Source organism: Tiliqua scincoides, chromosome 6, assembly GCF_035046505.1.
Source record: "Tiliqua scincoides isolate rTilSci1 chromosome 6, rTilSci1.hap2, whole genome shotgun sequence".
Classification (NCBI taxonomy): domain Eukaryota; kingdom Metazoa; phylum Chordata; class Lepidosauria; order Squamata; family Scincidae; genus Tiliqua; species Tiliqua scincoides.
Window position 1 is genome coordinate 55,490,619 of NC_089826.1, and position 17,969 is coordinate 55,508,587.

At 43.7% G+C, this 17,969-nt stretch overlaps 1 protein-coding gene across 1 annotated transcript in view; it reads right to left on the bottom strand.

Annotated features, from left to right (window-relative positions):
- Nucleotides 1-17,969, bottom strand: part of GPM6A (glycoprotein M6A) — a 218,913-nt gene that overhangs the window by 132,128 nt on the left and 68,816 nt on the right. The window lies entirely within an intron of this gene.

Here is a 17,969-nt window from a genome sequence, read left to right on the forward strand (position 1 = left end):
ATATACCAACATTTTGAGTTAAGGCACATTAACTGGGCAGGCTCATTTCCCCCTTTCTGTCATGAACAGGGAGTTATAAGCTTTGAAACCTTCAAAGGCATTTACAGATTGATGTTCCTGTTTAATGAATTTGGACACTACTTCCTCTAGAATCTGAGGACATTTTTAATTAGGGCATGCTAGACACAAGAAGACACAAGTTCTTGTTCAGGAAATGTTTCCTACAAACTTTGTTGGATCATTCATAACAACACAAAAAGTCTTAACATTTTAATCCTATTGGTCTTGCCCATCTCCTCTCTATATCGTCTCCACACAATATACAAAAGCTACCCTTTTGTATATAATATGCTATATAATATTACCGAATATATAATATACTCGTATATACCGAATATAATATTATTCGGGCATAAAATGCTTTTATGCGAATGCCCGAAGTATCCGAGCAAAGATCGGAGAACTGGAATGTCTGGTGACAAGGGAAAACATTGACATAGTGGGCATAACAGAAACCTGGTGGAATGCGGAGAATCAGTGGCATACCGCAATCCCGGGCTATAACTCTACAGGAGGGACAGGCAGTGGCGTGTTGGAGGTGGGGTGGCCATTTATGTTAAGGAAGGGATAGAATCCAGCAAAGTAGAGATTGAAGGTGGGTCCAACTCCACTGTAGAATCTCTGTGGGTTAAATTACCAGGCCTGTGGAGCAATGTAATACTGGGGGCGTACTATCGTCCTCCAGACCAGAAACCGGAAGGGGACTTTGAAATGGGGAAACATATCAGGGAGGTGACAAGGAGAGCCAGGGTTGTAATCATGGGGGACTTAAATTATCTTCATATAGACTGGGTCAATTTGTGTTCTGGTCACGATAAGGAGACCGGATTTCTTGACGTGCTAAATGACTGTGGCTTAGAGCAGCTAGTCACGGAGCCTACCAGAGGGCAGGTGACTCTGGATTTAATATTGTGCGGTACACAGGACCTGGTTAGAGATGTAAATGTTACTGAGCCATTGGGGAACAGTGATCATGCTGCGATCCGTTTTGACATGCACATTGGGGGAAGAATACCAGGCAAATCTCTAACAAAAACACTTGACTTCCAACGGGCGGACTTACCTCAAATGAGGAGGCTGGTTGGAAGGAGGTTGAAAGGGAGGATAAAAAGAATCCAATCTCTTCAGGGTGCATGGAGGCTGCTTAAAACAACAGTAATAGAGGCCCAGCAGAGGTGTATACCGCAAAGAAAGAAGGGTTCCACTAAATCCAGGAGGGTGCCCGCATGGCTAACCAGCCAAGTTAGAGAGGCTGTGAAGGGCAAGGAAGCTTCCTTCCATAAATGGAAGTCTTGCCCTAATGAGGAGAATAAAAAGGAACATAAACTGTGGCAAAAGAAATGTAAGAAGGTGATATGGGAGGCCAAGCAAGACTATGAGGAAAGCATGGCCAGCAGCATTAAGGGGAATAATAAAAGCTTCTTCAAATATGTTAGAAGCAGGAAACCCGCCCGAGAAGCGGTTGGCCCTCTAGATGGTGAGGGAGGGAAAGGGGAGATAAAAGGAGACTTAGAGATGGCAGAGAAATTAAATGAGTTCTTTGCATCTGTCTTCCCAGCAGAAGACCTCGGGCAGATACCGCTGCCCGAACAGCCCCTCCTGACCGAGGAGTTAAGTCAGATAGAGGTTAAAAGAGAAGATGTTTCAGATCTCATTGATAAATTAAAGATCAATAAGTCACCGGGCCCTGATGGCATCCACCCAAGAGTTATTAAGGAATTGAAGAATGAAGTTGCAGATCTCTTGACTAAGATATGCAACTTGTCCCTCAAAACGGCCACAGTGCCAGAAGATTGGAGGATAACAAATGTCACGCCTATCTTTAAAAAGGGAAAGAGGGGGGACCCGGGAAACTATAGGCCGGTCAGCCTAACATCTATACCGGGTAAGATGGTGGAATGCCTCATCAAAGATAGGATCTCAAAACACATAGATGAACAGGCCTTGCTGAGGGAGAATCAGCATGGCTTCTGTAAGGGTAAGTCTTGCCTCAAGAACCTTATAGAATTCTTTGAAAAGGTCAACAGGCATGTGGATGCGGGAGAACCCGTGGACATTTTGGATGTCACCAAAGACTACCAACACCAGCCCACCGAGGAAATAACTTGTGCATTCAGTTCAAGGCACTACATGTAATGTATAAAGCAACTCAGATAATGTAGATGAAGATGTCTATGAAAACGGAACAGATTTTGTTAGCGATCCCGAAGTGGAACTGTATCAATAGGAAAAAAAATGGATGAGAGTGGCTTGCTCCACTTAAGGCATGTGGATCACTTTCTTCTACAGCTGTCTTTCAGCTACCTGTTGTTAATAGGTTCCTACTTGTGGCATGAAATGTTCTTGATACTGTAGGCTGATTAATGGAGGGAGCTGGTGGCTGGCACCACCACCCAGGGCTAACCTGACCAGTGTAATTACTCATATACATGGTCTTTAAACCTGGTTGTTTACATGCCAATGAAAGCCCAAAAGTTATCTTCTTATGCACTGGTATGTTCCTTACACATTTACAGTAGCATTTTGATTAAGGTCTCAATAAGTAAATGGGCCATAAGTAAAGAAGGCATCTCCAGCACATCTCAAATGGTCTGGTCACCACCGAATGACAGGAGTCCTGTATCCCTCCTCTGCTCTTGTTCCCTTCTCCATGAACCTCAGACCAACTGATCAGAGTACTGGGCTATGGTCATGCAGTTCTTTTATAAATGTTAGGCAGGATCGGTTTTAGCAGAAGGGACCACATTGCTGAATGGCCAAGTTGGGGTGGCGCACTTATGGACAACTCTTTACATACATGAAGGGATCTAACTTCTAGATGCATCCTGTTAGTAGCATCCTCACAGTAATTAGCAGTAGAAACTTTATATTTCTAATTAAAGCTGTACTAGTCCCAAAGCAACCACAGAATAACATTAACATTAAATGCAGTAAATCACAGTGGGAAAGTGTTTAGTACATTCATTTGCTGCTCTCATTTTATGCTCTGCTGAAGACAATAAGGATCCACCATATTCTACTGTCCACTACAGATTGTGAAATAGAAATTTTAAAGGTTCAGGGGAGGCAAAGATTTCGTATCTCTGTGGATCTGGATCTGGCAACCACATCGAATAGGACTCTTAATTGCCCCTCACTCATCCATCCAAATTGAATTGTTCCCATCTCTTTATCAGGGGACAAGAACACATTTGAAACTTCACACAAAAGAGGAGGCTAAAGGCAACACAATATAAAGATCAGTGCACAAAAGCCTTCTGGCTGAGCTGCTCCCAGGAGGGTTAAGAAGATTTACAAACCAACACAGTCCATAAATGTTAAACAATTTTGAAAGTCAGCATTAGCTGATTGTGATTACAAACCCCTAGTTGTTGAGAAGTTGTAAAAATCAAGCTGTGTTCACAGCAATTTACTGGCAGTTATTTTATACATTAGGGTTCTGCTGAAAGGGCAGTTTGTCTCCATCTGAACCAATTCACTAATGACAAATGAAGGATGCCTAGAAATGGAGTGCTGACTTCATTCTCCCAGCTGTAAAATAATCCACATATGGGGGGAAAAAAAGGGGGGGGAGGAATGTAATGTTACTGAGGTCTACAGCCTTGTCCCACAGCTTCACATTTGAATTTAAGTTGTATGTAATATAACTTTTGTTCTAAAGTTACAGGCTAGACATATTTGACTGAAGTGCCAAAGGCAGTGTTACTAAAAGATCCTAGCTCACACGCATTTTTACTCACACTTTGACTTTTTTACTAAACAATAAATTTTGCAATACATAGGTGGTTCCATAATACATGGAGCCTCAGCTCCATGGAGTGAAGGAATACCCTAGACCAGCCATTTTCAACCACTGGGCCATGGCACACTGGTGTGCTGCAAGTGGTCCACAGGTGTGCCACAGGAATTTGGGGAAGGTCATTTATTAGTAGGGCCATTGGGGGATGTGAGCCCCCCACTGGCAGCATGGTGTGCCTTGGTCACTGTCAAAAACTTGATGGTGTGCCTTGACAGTTTTAGTGTTTTGTAAGCGTGCCATAAGATGAAAAAGGTTGAAAATCACTGCCCTAGACCAGTGTTTCCAAACTGTGGGTTGGGACTCCCACAGTCCCTCACCCCATCCCAAGGTGGTTCCCTCACCCCCATCATAGCACAGAGGATAACAACAAAGGCTTGAGCGGCTGGTAATGACTTTTTTTTTGAGCTCATAAAGCTAGGTGGGTTCCGATGAGTTTTGTTTTAAAAAATGGGTCCTGGTACAAAAACATTTGGGAACTGCTGCCCTAGACCTGTAAGCATAACACTGCAGAAGCTACTTATCAGGGATTGGTTGAGTCAGGCACTGGTCAAGGGTCCATGCCACTCAGAGTGTCTGTCTGGCAGGGGTGCTCCCTTAATCTGGAAGTAAAGGGGACAACATAAACACCCAATGCACCATCAAGAGGGTGGGTGGGGGCACCATGGGGGGCTCAGTGGAAAATTTTGCTCCACTGCCCCCAACACCCCTGCGCTGGCAGTGCACCTCATCCTCTACAGCGGGAGTCAACAACCTTTTCAGAAAAATGGGGTGGACATTCTGCAATGATAACTTCCAGGTTGCTGAGCTCCTGGAAGTAGCTGCACAGAGCTGGGCCTGGGAGGCGAAGCCTTCAGCCTAATTGGCCACAGGCCAAACAGGGCAAGGCAGTGGCACAGGGACTCCATGAGCCTTAGCAAGCAGCTCTGCCATGCCCTGGCACATGGTAAACTGGGTAGGAGGCTTGGCCTCTGAAGTCAAGCTCTAGTCAAGCCAGATGACTTTGGGTGGCAGGCTAGATCTGGCCCATGGGCTGCAGGTTGACTGCTTCTGCTCTAAAGCCTAGAAAGAGAAAGGATTAACAGCCATTGTTGAAATTTACTACATTATCACAGACTATAAAAGAAGAGTTTATAAATCTGGACTCCAAGATGATATTACTCATGGGAGCCTCCATGCCTTTTAAAAAATATCTTTGTTATTTACTTCACGCATCTGAAAGAATCAAAATGATTTACAATAGCCTTGTAATACAGCAACATCATTCATATGTTTGGAGGCACTAAGAGATAGGCCAAGAATAGCATTCTGTTAACATAAGACATTTTGGGCAGTGTCCAGGCTCAGTTCCCTTTATAAACTCAAATTAGAAATCTCTTAGTGCAATGTGATTAGAAGAGCTTCCTAATCTGTAAAACCAAATCACATAAATGGATTTCAGATCAGTTTTTAGATAGCAGAATCTCCATCTACAAGCACAGCCACACATATAGAAAAGGAAAGAGCAGTTGGTTTAAAAATAAAAACAGCGTTTCATGGCAAGTTGGGTGGCCTAAACTGTCAATTTTAGGACAGTAACATCCCTGTAGCAAACGGTAGCATTAATGCATCTTCTTGGCCATCCATTTGCTATATATAATTTCAGATGAAAATTGCAGCCCAAATGTAGGCTTTCCCATAATCCTTGTGTTACGTGTAAAACTTGAGTTTGTCTGAGGAGGACCAGAGGGAAAACTGCTGCAGGAGAGGAGGCTGCAGTACCAGTGGAGGGAAAGTAGAGGCTGCTGTGTGCAGAGGCCTATAAACGGGGCTGCACAAGCAAGGAGTGGGAGACCACCAGGGAAGAGCTGCTGTGAAGAGCCTTGGAGAGTGAGCTCTACAGAGGAAGGTGGACCACCAGGGAAGCTGACGAGAGAAGGAGCTGCAGGAAGCAGCGAGCTGGTTGCTCGCTCACGAAGTCCCTGTCGCGGCCAGCTCAGATTTGCTATCTCAAGTCTTGGAGATGAAACAAGATCTGATCAAAATGACTGCCATCTTGACAACAGACTCTTCTGACAAGTCAGGTTCCATTAATTTGAAAGATTTTGTAAAAGCTGCAGATGAAGAGCCAGGAGAACCTTTTAAAATTGTGGTAAAGAGGATTTACAAAAAGTAAATGAAATTCTGAGAAGTGGACACTGCCCCAAAGAAGAGCCAATGCTTCAGAAATCCAGCTCTGGGAGCGAGTTTGTAGAAGAATGGGTTATTGTAAGCAATGAAGAAATTGAAGAGGCCAAGCAAAATGCACCTGTGGAAGTCACCGAGCCTACGTGTGTAAAAACTAGGATAAAGGGGAAGGAATCTTCCTCTTATTGGGTCTGCAAACAGTCTGAACACAGTTCTTCTAGGTGAAGAATGATGTTCAAGAGGGGGGAATGTTACGTGTAAAACTTGAGTTTGTCTGAGGAGGACCAGAGGGAAAACTGCTGCAGGAGAGGAGGCTGCAGTACCAGGAGAGGGAAGGTAGAGGCTGCTGTGTGCAGAGGCCTATAAACGGGGCTGCACAAGCAAGGAGTGGGAGACCACCAGGGAAGAGCTGCTGTGAAGAGCCTTGGAGAGCGAGCTCTACAGAGGAAGGAGACCACCAGGAAGCTCACGGGAGAAGGAGCTGCAGGAAGGAACGATCTGGGAGAGACCAAGCTGCAGAGCAGAGCTGAAACCTGAGAGCTGAGGAGAGAGTTGCAGCAAGGAGCCCCTGGGAGAGCCTCAGAGATCTGGGGAACAAACATTGAGCCTTTGCCTCAAGTCCTGCTGCCTCCTGCCTGCCTAGTGCCTCCCTCAGGTCCTCACTCAATCGGGGAATTTGGAACAAAGATGTTTTTTTTTTTTGGTTCAGGTTCCATTCCTCACAATAAAAGCCTTGAACTTATGTTGGTTTCAGTGGTCTCTGTCAATCCTGCATAACACTTGGATGAACTAATAATATTAAAAGCCTACATTTACTCCCGATTTATTTGTTATAAATCTTTCTTAGAGGCACTAAACAAATATAGAATGCAATACTAGCCTCCATTCAAAGATGCAATACTAACCATTATTAAATGTGTCCAAGGTGGAATGCAGAATCTGAGCATTTGTGAAAACCACGCTTGCTTGACTAGTTTAGTGATATCAAATGAGCCATTCCAGATCATTCAACATCAACTTCTCCATTAGCAGTCACCATAATACAAACCCCACCTTCCTCACAAAATCCAGTCAACATATTGTGTTGATTATACAGGTGCCCCCTCCCCATATCCATGGATCTGGTATCAACTGATCCAGTTATCCCTTTATCCATGGTTTCTGGTATCAGCGGAGATGGGGATGTACCTCTGTGGATACCAGGGGACACCTATATTCTACTATTATAGTCTATTGTTGACTGCATTCTACTAAATCTGAGACAAAGAAGGGGAATGACTTTCACAAATATTTCAGAACCTGTCAAAAAGTGCCCCCCCCAAAAAAAAATAACCAGTTTCCAGGAGGTGATTGAAAGAGGCATGAAAGTGTTCACGGGCGGGGGGGAAGGAGCATCTATGTTGCCTTGGCACAGCACAGCATGCTAAGAAAGGAAGTTTTTGCACTGCAGGAATTAATACTTGGGCAGTGCATTGTCCTTTATGGCGGCACAAAAATCAGGCTGCCGTTACACACTTCTGGGCTGCTGCCACAAATGGGCAGCAGCATGGCTCCAGAAGCCTCTGTTGGTGCCAGTATGTTGCCAGACTTTCAGGAAGAGTAGGCAGACTGGCATGACAACAGTTTTGCAATGGGACACAAAGAGGCGTGCAGCTGGTTTACCAACTTGCATCCGAGGCCACAGGGAAAGACGGTAGGCTTATCACATGTTCTGTACTGAGAATATTCCTATTCTTTTTCAAAAGATTCCTAATATTGGGGAAATAGCCAAGCCAGTCTCTGATCCATTCTGCTGCTGGGGCCTGATAGCAGTTGGAGCTTGAGGCAAATAAGGACCTTCAAGGTATCTACTTAGCAGAGTGGAAACCCGAAACAAAGGATAGAAAGCATGTAAATGCTGAACACTCAGGGTAATTATAATAAAAATATAATTGGTTACACATTTGTTGAAGTGATTGTGAAAAACCTGAGGAAGTAAAAAAAAAAACCACTAAAAAGATGCCGAGGTGAAGTTGGAAGAACAAGTGGGATTCTCCTAAATTAATATTTTCTTCCCTTTGACATCTAAATTTTCAAAATAATATTGAACAGACCTGTTTAAAATCCATCCCCAGTATCTCATACATCTGCCTGATATCAAACTTCAAGTAACTGTGTTTATAAATCAGATTAAGCATTCCCTCTGAGCAAAGGCAGTTGACTTGGGATTGATATCATCTTCAAGCCTAGGAGGTTTGAGGTAAAGTAGGCTTGGGGCAAAAATGGTCATTCAGAGAGGACTTTTTTTTGGTCCAAAAAACTCAGACTTGCCAGAATTAATGGCATCAGCACATACTTTCAGATCCATGCTAAACTTTCCCAGGTCTATGCCAATCCCCAGAACTCTAGGGACTGGAACAGCCCTAAAAGCCTCATGTTCATGGGAAGTTTGGTACAAGCAGAACAAGAGGAAAGAGCATCCCTTTAGGCTGAATTTCTCTTGGAAGAGCTGCTTTGTAATGAGATTTCCCATTCTTGGATTTTTATTTTATTTTTTTTACAAGAAAGTCTCAGCTAGCCAAAGGCATAGCAAGTGGAGTGGCTCACCCCAGTCACCAAACCACAAGGGGTGCCACATGAGGTCCAGCCAAGATCAGTGGGAACCCTTCCTCAGCAACTTGGCAAAGCTTGGAGCAGTAGCTTCTTAGCTCAGGGGTTTCTTTGTTAAACCTGGAAGTGACAACACGATGTCACCACCCTGGGCATGCGGTCTCCTGCAATGCCGATGCAGCCAGGGTGGAGGTTGGACATGAGAGGGAGAGAAAGGGAGAAAGGGTCAGACACGAGAGACAGAAAGAAGGATAAGCTTGACTGAATGGACAGTGTCGGGGTTCCCCTCCTCCCACAGGTCCCCAAACAGACCCAGGGAGAAGACTTCTGGGCCAGAGGATCAGGGAGGAAGCCGGTGGAACATGGGGCCACCTCCCTCTATGCTGCCTGGGCACTCCTGTAGGCGGCAAAACGCAGCGGAGGAACACTGCCCCGAACCCCTCGCTTTCCCCTCTGCCTTGGAGGAGGGAGGGGGAGACAAAATGCAGGCTGTTCGGCTGCTGGGCAGCCACCCCTCCCCGCCTCAGGGGAGAAGGGAGCACTCCCCCACCCAGCCAGCCGGGACCTGCCTTGACGGGCAGGGCACCTGGCTATGACATCGGGAGCCCACAGCTGAACCTCCCAACATCGTCCGCAGAGCTGCAGGACCCAGGTGGGCAGGGCCAGCCCACCCCCCAAAGGCAGAGACCAGAGCAGAGGCAGCAGCCTCCCCAGCCATCTCAGGAGCAACCCTGGCAGCTCCAGGTGAGAGGAGGTGGGAGGAAGACAGAGAGAGGAGGGGCAGGAGTTGTGGTAGTCCCAGGGGAGGGCAGTCCCAGAGACACACCCTTTTTGCACCATCCCTGTGAGGGAAAGGGAGGGGCCAAAGGGGAGGGGCCTGCCCTACATAAACCTGGAGGCCAAGGATGACAGGGCAGTTGGGAGAACAAGCAGGAGGATCTGCTGACAGTAGCCCCTGCTCCTGACTCTGGCAAATGCTGCCAACCCAAAGAGGGGGAGCTGGGTGACACAACAGCCCTTTTTTCTGGTGAACTAGTCTGAGGCCTCCAACAGGGGGTCCCCCTCAGAAAGGCCGGGTGGGCCAGACCCCTCTCCTCCCCCCACAGGGAGACCTCACAGACAGCAAGAGGATTGGGAGATTGGATTAAATTATTATTTATTATTATTTATTAACAGTATTTATATACCGCTTTTCAACTAAAAGTCCACAAAGCGGTTTACAAAGAAAAATCAAATAACTAATGGCTCCCTGTCCCAAAAGGGCTCACAATCTAAAAATAAGAGAGAGGAAAAAGGAAGGACAATTAGAGGACTGCCCGGCACACGTGCCCATGCACTTTTCAGCAATATTTCATGGGCCTCCACTTATGCTTTTATATTTAGAAACTAGAGCCTCCTACTTCACATCTAGTAGCTTAGACTGCTAATGATGCAAAAGGAGCAGGAACACAGAAGAGAGAATTTGCCCCTTACATCATAATAGTATAAACTACTATTGTAGTCACATTAGTCCATCCTGCCTCCAACAGTGGCTTGATCTAGATGCTTCAGAGACATTTAATAGCACAAACTATGATGAGTGTAATAACATGAATGAATGTTAATAAGGATGAATTCAATGAAGAAGAAAATATTCATGAGTAAGAATATAATATTCCAGCCTAGTTTAGTTCTCGGAGTTCATGAGAGGATATGCAGTGAGGGTGGGGAAACCTGAATTCCACTCTGAGCTCAATGGAGTGATGTGAAGATAAATATGTTTATTGCAATAATACTGTATTAACGAATACTGAAGAGGTCACCAACACCTAGAGAAATTGGGAAATTTCCTCCTTTCCAGGGATATTCATCTGTTCCCACTAAAACCTCAAAAGAAACTATGGAATAGCCTTTTTTGCAATCAGACAGATTTTGGGGGTTGTTACTAATGATGCCCAGATCTTTGTCTTCTTTCCTGCCTCTAGAGACCACAACATTCATGCCAACATGAGCCAGAATTTGTCCTTGGGGCTAATCCACAGCTGTAGAAACAATCATCATATGACCCTTGTCTGCCCTGATGAGTGTCATATTCAGTGTTATTTCTGCAGCTTTAGGCAATAAATCCTCAGTTAAACTTTTGAGAACAACAATCTATGTAAACAAATTTCAACACAGAGAGCCTACCAGACAGGAGGTAAACTCTGATATTTCCCTTGCACTGTATCAAGACCTGAAAAATATACTATAACTGCCCAATCCTATCCCCACCATTGGCACTGATGAAGCCACATTGGCAGAGCACTATGGTGCATCCAATGGTGGTGGGGTAATCAGACAACCTTCAGGAGGTAAGTCAAAATATGTTTTACTTACCCCCCCCCCCTCTGTAGGCTGCCTATGGGTGTCCAAAGACATATGCCTGCCATTTTTCTGGCATATGTCCAAGGAGAGAAAAAAGGTCTGAAATCAGACTGACAAGACTCACCCCTCCACCCCCCTCCCTGCCCCATCCTCCCCCAACCCATCCCTGAAACTCTCCCTGTCCTTGCCAACAGCAATTCACTCCATTAGTGCCAACAAAGGTTTCTAGAGCTGCTGCTGCATGCAGTGCACCATTGCTCATTTGCAGAAGCAGCCTGGATGCATGCGATGGTGGCCAGGCCATAAAGGAGCTTGCACTGCCAGAACACTAGTTCTACAAAGATTGGGGCCTCACACTTCTAGTTGACATTTTCCCTGAAGTCAAGTTACACTGCTCCAAGCACTGATCAGACACTCAGGTGAACATGAAAAGAGGGGAAACAAGGCGGAATGGGATCGGGCCTGTTTGTGGTCACTGGTCTGGCCCCACCTCTTGCATGCATTCAGCCTAATGCACAAATGGTGCATGTGTAGGCTCTGCTCATGTGATAGGAGGGTCTATCTATTCAATCATTCTCTAGTCATATGGATGAACCCTACGTGCATTCAGTGTGAACATGGGTACGCTCTTTCAAAGATGACATCCAATGCGCATGGGGCAGGCTCAGGTTTCCCACCTTGACACATACATGCACACATCATTCTAAAATGATGGAAGCAATTAATTTGGCCATAAATTGTTGTACCTATAGAAACAGTGCAGTACATGTAACATGTACATGCCTAACATGTGCAGTGGAAAGAAATACATTTGGGTGTCAACATAGCTCAGGTTATTCATGTCTGCCTTTAAAACATTTCCTCCTTTCTTTGTTAGAACAGAGTCCTGAGGATACCCCTGCGCTTCCTAATGAAGTACCCCAAAATCTACGTATATTATTCTTTTGTTAAAAACTGTGATGGAAAGTATCATTTGGCTACAAGATGCTCAGCTACTCCCCAGAATCGTGTCCTGTGATCCTGTATGCAGTACAATTAACTGTATAAAGGGACAAAAATTAGAAAAGGAACATCAAAAGAATTTTTTGCTGCAAAACGTATGTCTTATATAACAAAACTTGTTTGAAAATTCTAGAATAGGCAGATTGGGGGGGGGGGGGAGAAAAACACACACACACACACCCTCCCCAGATTTCCCCCAACAGTAATGCAACACTCAGGTTAGCAGCGTGGGGAAAGATTGAGTTTCTCAGTTTTGTTTCTCTATTTCTTCTTGCATTTTTAAAATGTAATTAAAAACAAAAAACCATTTTCCCTTGGAAATTGTGTTTTCTCTACCCTGAGGATAAGCATTTTCATCTGACCAAATATGCTCCAGGCACATTAAGATCCCACATCTATCCATCCCCCCACCTAAATTTTTAAGAAAGCATCATCAAATCCTAATGGGCATCAAATAGAAAGAAAAGGGTGATAAAGGAAGGATTTCTGTTCTCCTTAAAGTGCAAGGATGCTGTCTACAATGAACGTACAAGGAGAGCCTATAAAAAGCTTATATAAAAAGCAAAGCACAGCATATCAACCTACTTGAAAATCTCCATTGCCATGACAACAGAAGCACAGCATTAAAGGGCCAGTGCATCTTTGCAGAACCTATTCGTCAAAACACAACATCCACATTTCATAGATGTTTGCATTAAAAAAGGAGGAACTGCTTTTTGCACAATTCTTTGCCAGCATGTTGTACAAAAGTGCGTAAGACATGCAGCTCATTTTTATATAACGATATAGTGCATGTTCACTCTTGCAGTCTAAATTCTGAAGGGATTAAAAATATTGTTACAGCTCAGAGTGGGTTAATACAATTTCTGCACAAGGAAGAAAACAGCACTTGAAAAATGAGAGTTATATATAAAGCTGTACCCCTTAAGATCAGAATCTAAAGTCTGCATGCTATTTATTGCTGCTTAATTTACTGGAACAATAATTTATAAGAAAATACTCATTTTGCACAGGTGCATATTCAGTACCTACTGGAATACATAAACAGAGAAAGAGTGAGAGTGCACATATGTGCAAGACTGGCCCGTCTATGAACCAAACCATGCAATTTGCATAGGGCAAGCGATTAGGGGAGCAGATTGCCTCCACCTTCTCTGCCACTAGCCCCTTCCTCCACATGGGCTCTTTACAGATGCATAAACAATGTAAAGATGGCATGACTTGCTCCCAGGGCACCCCTTGAATATAGGGTTCATGTGCTTTCAGAGATTTAGAACCAGATGTACATGGGCCCATATCTCAAATGCAATCTTTGAGAAACAAATTCACATTAGCAGATGCCTAAATCATGTTCTTTGAAGGTCATGCTCCAAGAGAGTCAACTGCTTGACACTTCAGCTGTGTCAGCTTTCAGGTGCAGAGGTTGGAATTTCTCCAGATCGTATCACCAATTAAAGCATGAAACTTTATGCTGAACTAGGATCTGGGAAGCCTCTGCACTCAATTCATTTGTCAAAGGGAAAAGCTAAAGCTTACCACTGCTTATTCTAAGGACTATTCAGGATCTGTCTCCTGCAACTATACACATTTACCAGACTGGCTGGTCCAACACCTACATCTATCATTCCTGAATGTCAAAACACACTGAAATGGTGACTGCAAAGATCTTATCTCTAAAGTGGATTTTTGTGTAATACTTGAGAAATCATAAATCATTTACTGCACAAGATTTTGCCAGTGGCTGGTCACTTCACTCAGAATATTAGTATGTGAAACTATGTGGATTTCCTATATTCATAAAGAAACCTGCTCATTTCATTATGCTTAACGTTATTCTATTCTAGGTTATTGTTTTTCTCTAATGCAAATAAATCAAGAAAGCAGGAAAAAAGGTCAATAGCTTTACTGTTTTGTTTTGCACTGGTGCCAGCAGTTCTCCACACTTTCTTTTTAAAGGCTTCATTTCTTTGAGCAATAACTGGGAATAAACCACTGTGAACACAGTGTGACATCACTCACTGTAAACACAGCGAATACCATACCCATGCCATGCATAAGATTCACCTACACAATTGTTAATAGGTCTGTGATGATCATAAACTACCAAGCAGTTTTAGAGGCAATTCTTCCTGGATTGGATGAGGTCAAATCAACTGAAGCTCCATCCAGATGGGATGGAGATGCTGCTGGTGGGGATTTCATCTTGCCTGACTGGAGATATTAGACCCATTGCTATGTGTAAAACTTGGGCTCAGTCTGAGGAGGAGCTGAGGGAAAACTGCTGCAGGAGAGGAGGCTGCAGTACCAGTGGAGGGAAGGTAGAGGCTGCTGTGTGCAGAGGCCTATAAAAGGGGCTGCATAAGCAGATAGAGAACCAGGGAAAAGGTGCTGTGAAGAGCCTTGGAGAGCAAGCTCTGCAGAGGAAGAAAGATAACCAGGCGAGCTGGGAGAGGAGCTGCAGAGCGGAGCTGAAACGTGAGAACTGAGGAGAGAGAGCTGCAACAAGGAGCTCCTGCAGCCAGGGAGCAACCAGCCAGCCTTTGCCTCAAGTCCTGCTGCCTCCTGCCTGCCTAGTGCCTGCCTCAGGTCCTCACTCAATCAGGGAATTTGGAACAAGGTTGTTGTCATTTTGGTTCAGGTCCATTCCTCACAATAAAAGCCTTGAACCTACATTGGTTTCAGTGGTCTCTGTCAATCCTGCATAACACCATCTTGGAAGGAGTTGCCTTCCCCCTGAAAAAACAAGTACTGTACATCATTTGCAGGTGCTCTGGGAATCAGGCTTATAACCATTTAACTGCTGCTGTTTTTTTTTTTTCCACACCAACACTCCAGATCCTGCTTGCCGCTCAACTTTTTTATGTCTAAATACCGTATAGCACAACTGTACATGAAGACTCATGTCCTGGGCTTCTTAGATATACATATAACCCTCTTCCTTAACGAGAGCTAAAGCAGAGCCACGGAAAGCAGAAAGTCTAGAACAGGGGTGCTCAATAGGTGGATCGCGATCTACCGGTAGATCATGAGGCAAAATGAGTAGATCGCGGAGTGCCGACCCCCCCTTCAGGTGCCTCTGGGAGGAAACGCTGGGAGTAAGGCCCATTGTACTCAATGGGGCTTACTCCCAGGTAAGTGTGGCTAGGATTGCAGCCTCACAGCCTAATCCTAGGCATGTCTACTCAGGAGTAAGTCCTGTTATACTCAGTGGGGTTCAAGGTACACCAACATACATTGTACACATAAATGTTATATGTTATGATGGCGCGAACATTGTAAAAAAAACTCTGGTAGATCTCCGGGCCTTGCTGGGTTTCAAAGTAGCTCTCGAGCCAAAAAAGTGTGAGCACCCCTGGTATAGAAGAACTCAACATTAGGGAGTAACAGGCTCAGCAAGCTTTTCCATTCATTTGTTCAATCCATTTTGGCTACAATCCAGAGCACAGTTGTGGGTGCTTAACAACACAATCCTAGGTGCATCTACTCAGAAGTAAGCCTGCTGAGTCCAATGGAACTTACTACTTAGGTAAGTGGGTACAGGATTGCAGCCTAACGTTACATTCTATAACACACTTATCTGGACATAAGTTCCATTGAAATCAGTGGGCTTACTTCTTAAAAGCTATTCATAAGATTGTCTCATGCATGATTTCAATAGCGTGTGATTTAATTGTAGGCTTCATATTGTAACTTAAGCAGGCTAAATGTCTCATAAAACAGCAACTAGATAGCAATAGCATAAAATTGCTCAGCTGTGGTTTAATAGGCAGCCATTTTGCTCACGTGTCCTACCATCTTCCCCAAGGCTAACAATTTCTCTAAGATGCAAATATCATGTTTTTAGACTATAGATTTTAGTCCCGGGGCAGAGGAAAGGTGATAATCAGAGGGATTCTACAGGGAACAGATGGAGCACCTAATTTGAGAAATATCACTGGAAAAAATGTGCAAGACTGGAAGGCTAGAAAAGGGGACGTGCACATGCTCTCCAGTTGCGAAAACAGTAATTATTATGTGTAATCAGTCAGGGGTTAGGTACCACTGAATGCCAGGCTGACTTTTTTCTTGGCTTATAAACACCCCCTCTTTGCACCATATGAATTGCTATTGCCAAGTCAAAATTACTTTTCTAATTTCTGACTAGCAAGTATTTTTCAATATGACACTCAGCTGCAATTCTTTCATTAATTAGATGCTTGTTTGTGTTAGCAACAATGGAAGTTTTGAAATCCCCAAACATCTGCATTGATAATATACTGGTTAATTAAAATAAGATACTTTATGCCAGAATCATATATTTTACTTTCCCCGACAAAAGGGCCACCTGTTTTTAAAATGGGTTTTCTGAATTATAAAGTTGATTTTTAAAAAATCTTATCCATAAACAATGTCAGCCAATTATGCTTCTGTCCATTTTCAGCAATGAAATACTAACTTTCAGAAGGGCTGGGATTTCACCCCAAAACTTCTGACCAAGAGAATATTCTCCTTAATTTGAGTCTGTTTGCAGTCACTGTTATAACTGATGACATTTTGGCATTAAACACCCAATCAGATATATAATAATGTCAGAGGGCAAACTGAAACTATTGTACATGGGGGCCATGCTTCAAGAATGAATCACATAGGTTAGGGGTGCCCAAACCCCGGCCCTGGGGCCACTTGCGGCCCTAGAGACTTCTCAGTGTGGCCCTCAAGGAGCCCCCAGTCTCCAATGAACCTCTGGCCCTCCAGAGATTTGTTGGCGCCTGAACTGGCCCGACGCAACTGCTCACAGTGTGAGGGTGACTGTTAGACCTCTCACGTGAGCTGTGGGATGAGGGCTCCCTCCACTGCTTGTTGTTTCACGTCTGTGATGCAGCAGCAAAGGAAAGGCCTTTTATAGGCCTTGAGCTATATTGCAAGACCTTCATTTATTCATATAAGTTCATCTTTAATATATTCATTTATGTAAACTTATGTAAATTTATTCAAATTTTAAATGTAAATTAATTCTTTTTTTCCCCCAGGCCCTGACACAGTGTCAGAGAGACGATGTGGCCCTCTTGCCAAAAACTTTGGACACCCCTGACATAGGTGATGAGAGAGAGAGAGAGAGAGAGAGAGAGAGAGAGAGAGAGAGTTTTATCTCAGCTCTCGGTACATACCAAGTTGCCTAAGAAAATAAAATAGAAATCAAATTTCATAGGTTTGCACCCATTGTGAATATTATAAGGGTTGTATAAAAAAGAAAAAAAATCAGCTATCAGTTGCAATTGTTATATGTGGCATGTGACCATGTGGATCAACTGTGGCAGTGAGTTCACATAGCCAACTTCAGAGTGTGCATTAACTCTACATAAAGTTTCCATTGCATATTTTGATGTCATGTTAACAGACTATAGTACCAATTGCACTAACAGGAGAAAAGGGCAAATATGAGATGACTATTGTAGCGTATGAACTCACCCCCTTCATTCATTTGGCAATCTGATGGAAATATCTGTTCTTCAGGAAATTAGGGTACAGCCCAATCAAAGTTAAGCACCTATTTCACTGAAAAACAAATTAAGAATATTCTGTTGTCCTAAAAACAATTCCCATTATTCTTGTTCACCTCCTGGCTTCTTATAGCAAAGAGAACGCTCAAAGCTATATACAAATAATTTTTTTTCTTTTCTTTTAGTGTTCAATTTCAAGAGGAAATGGTTAAATTTTCCACTAGTCTTTATCAGAGCAAGCACAATCCAAATGGGGATTTTTTTTTGAGACATATAAGATGGAGGCCTACAGAAATATACTGTTTAAACAATTGATTTTTTTATTCAAAAAAGCTACATCAAGTTGCCTCTCACAGAAGTGTAACCGAGGCATCAAAAAGCCATTTGGTCCTTTGGAAATAAATTGCTTAGTGTACTGTTTTCAACCACAGGAAACAGGGAAAAAATGCAATTACTTACATGGAAGCAAAATATGTTTCCATTTGTTTTACAGTATTTGACATACTTCAAGATATAGGTGCCCAAGGGAGGAA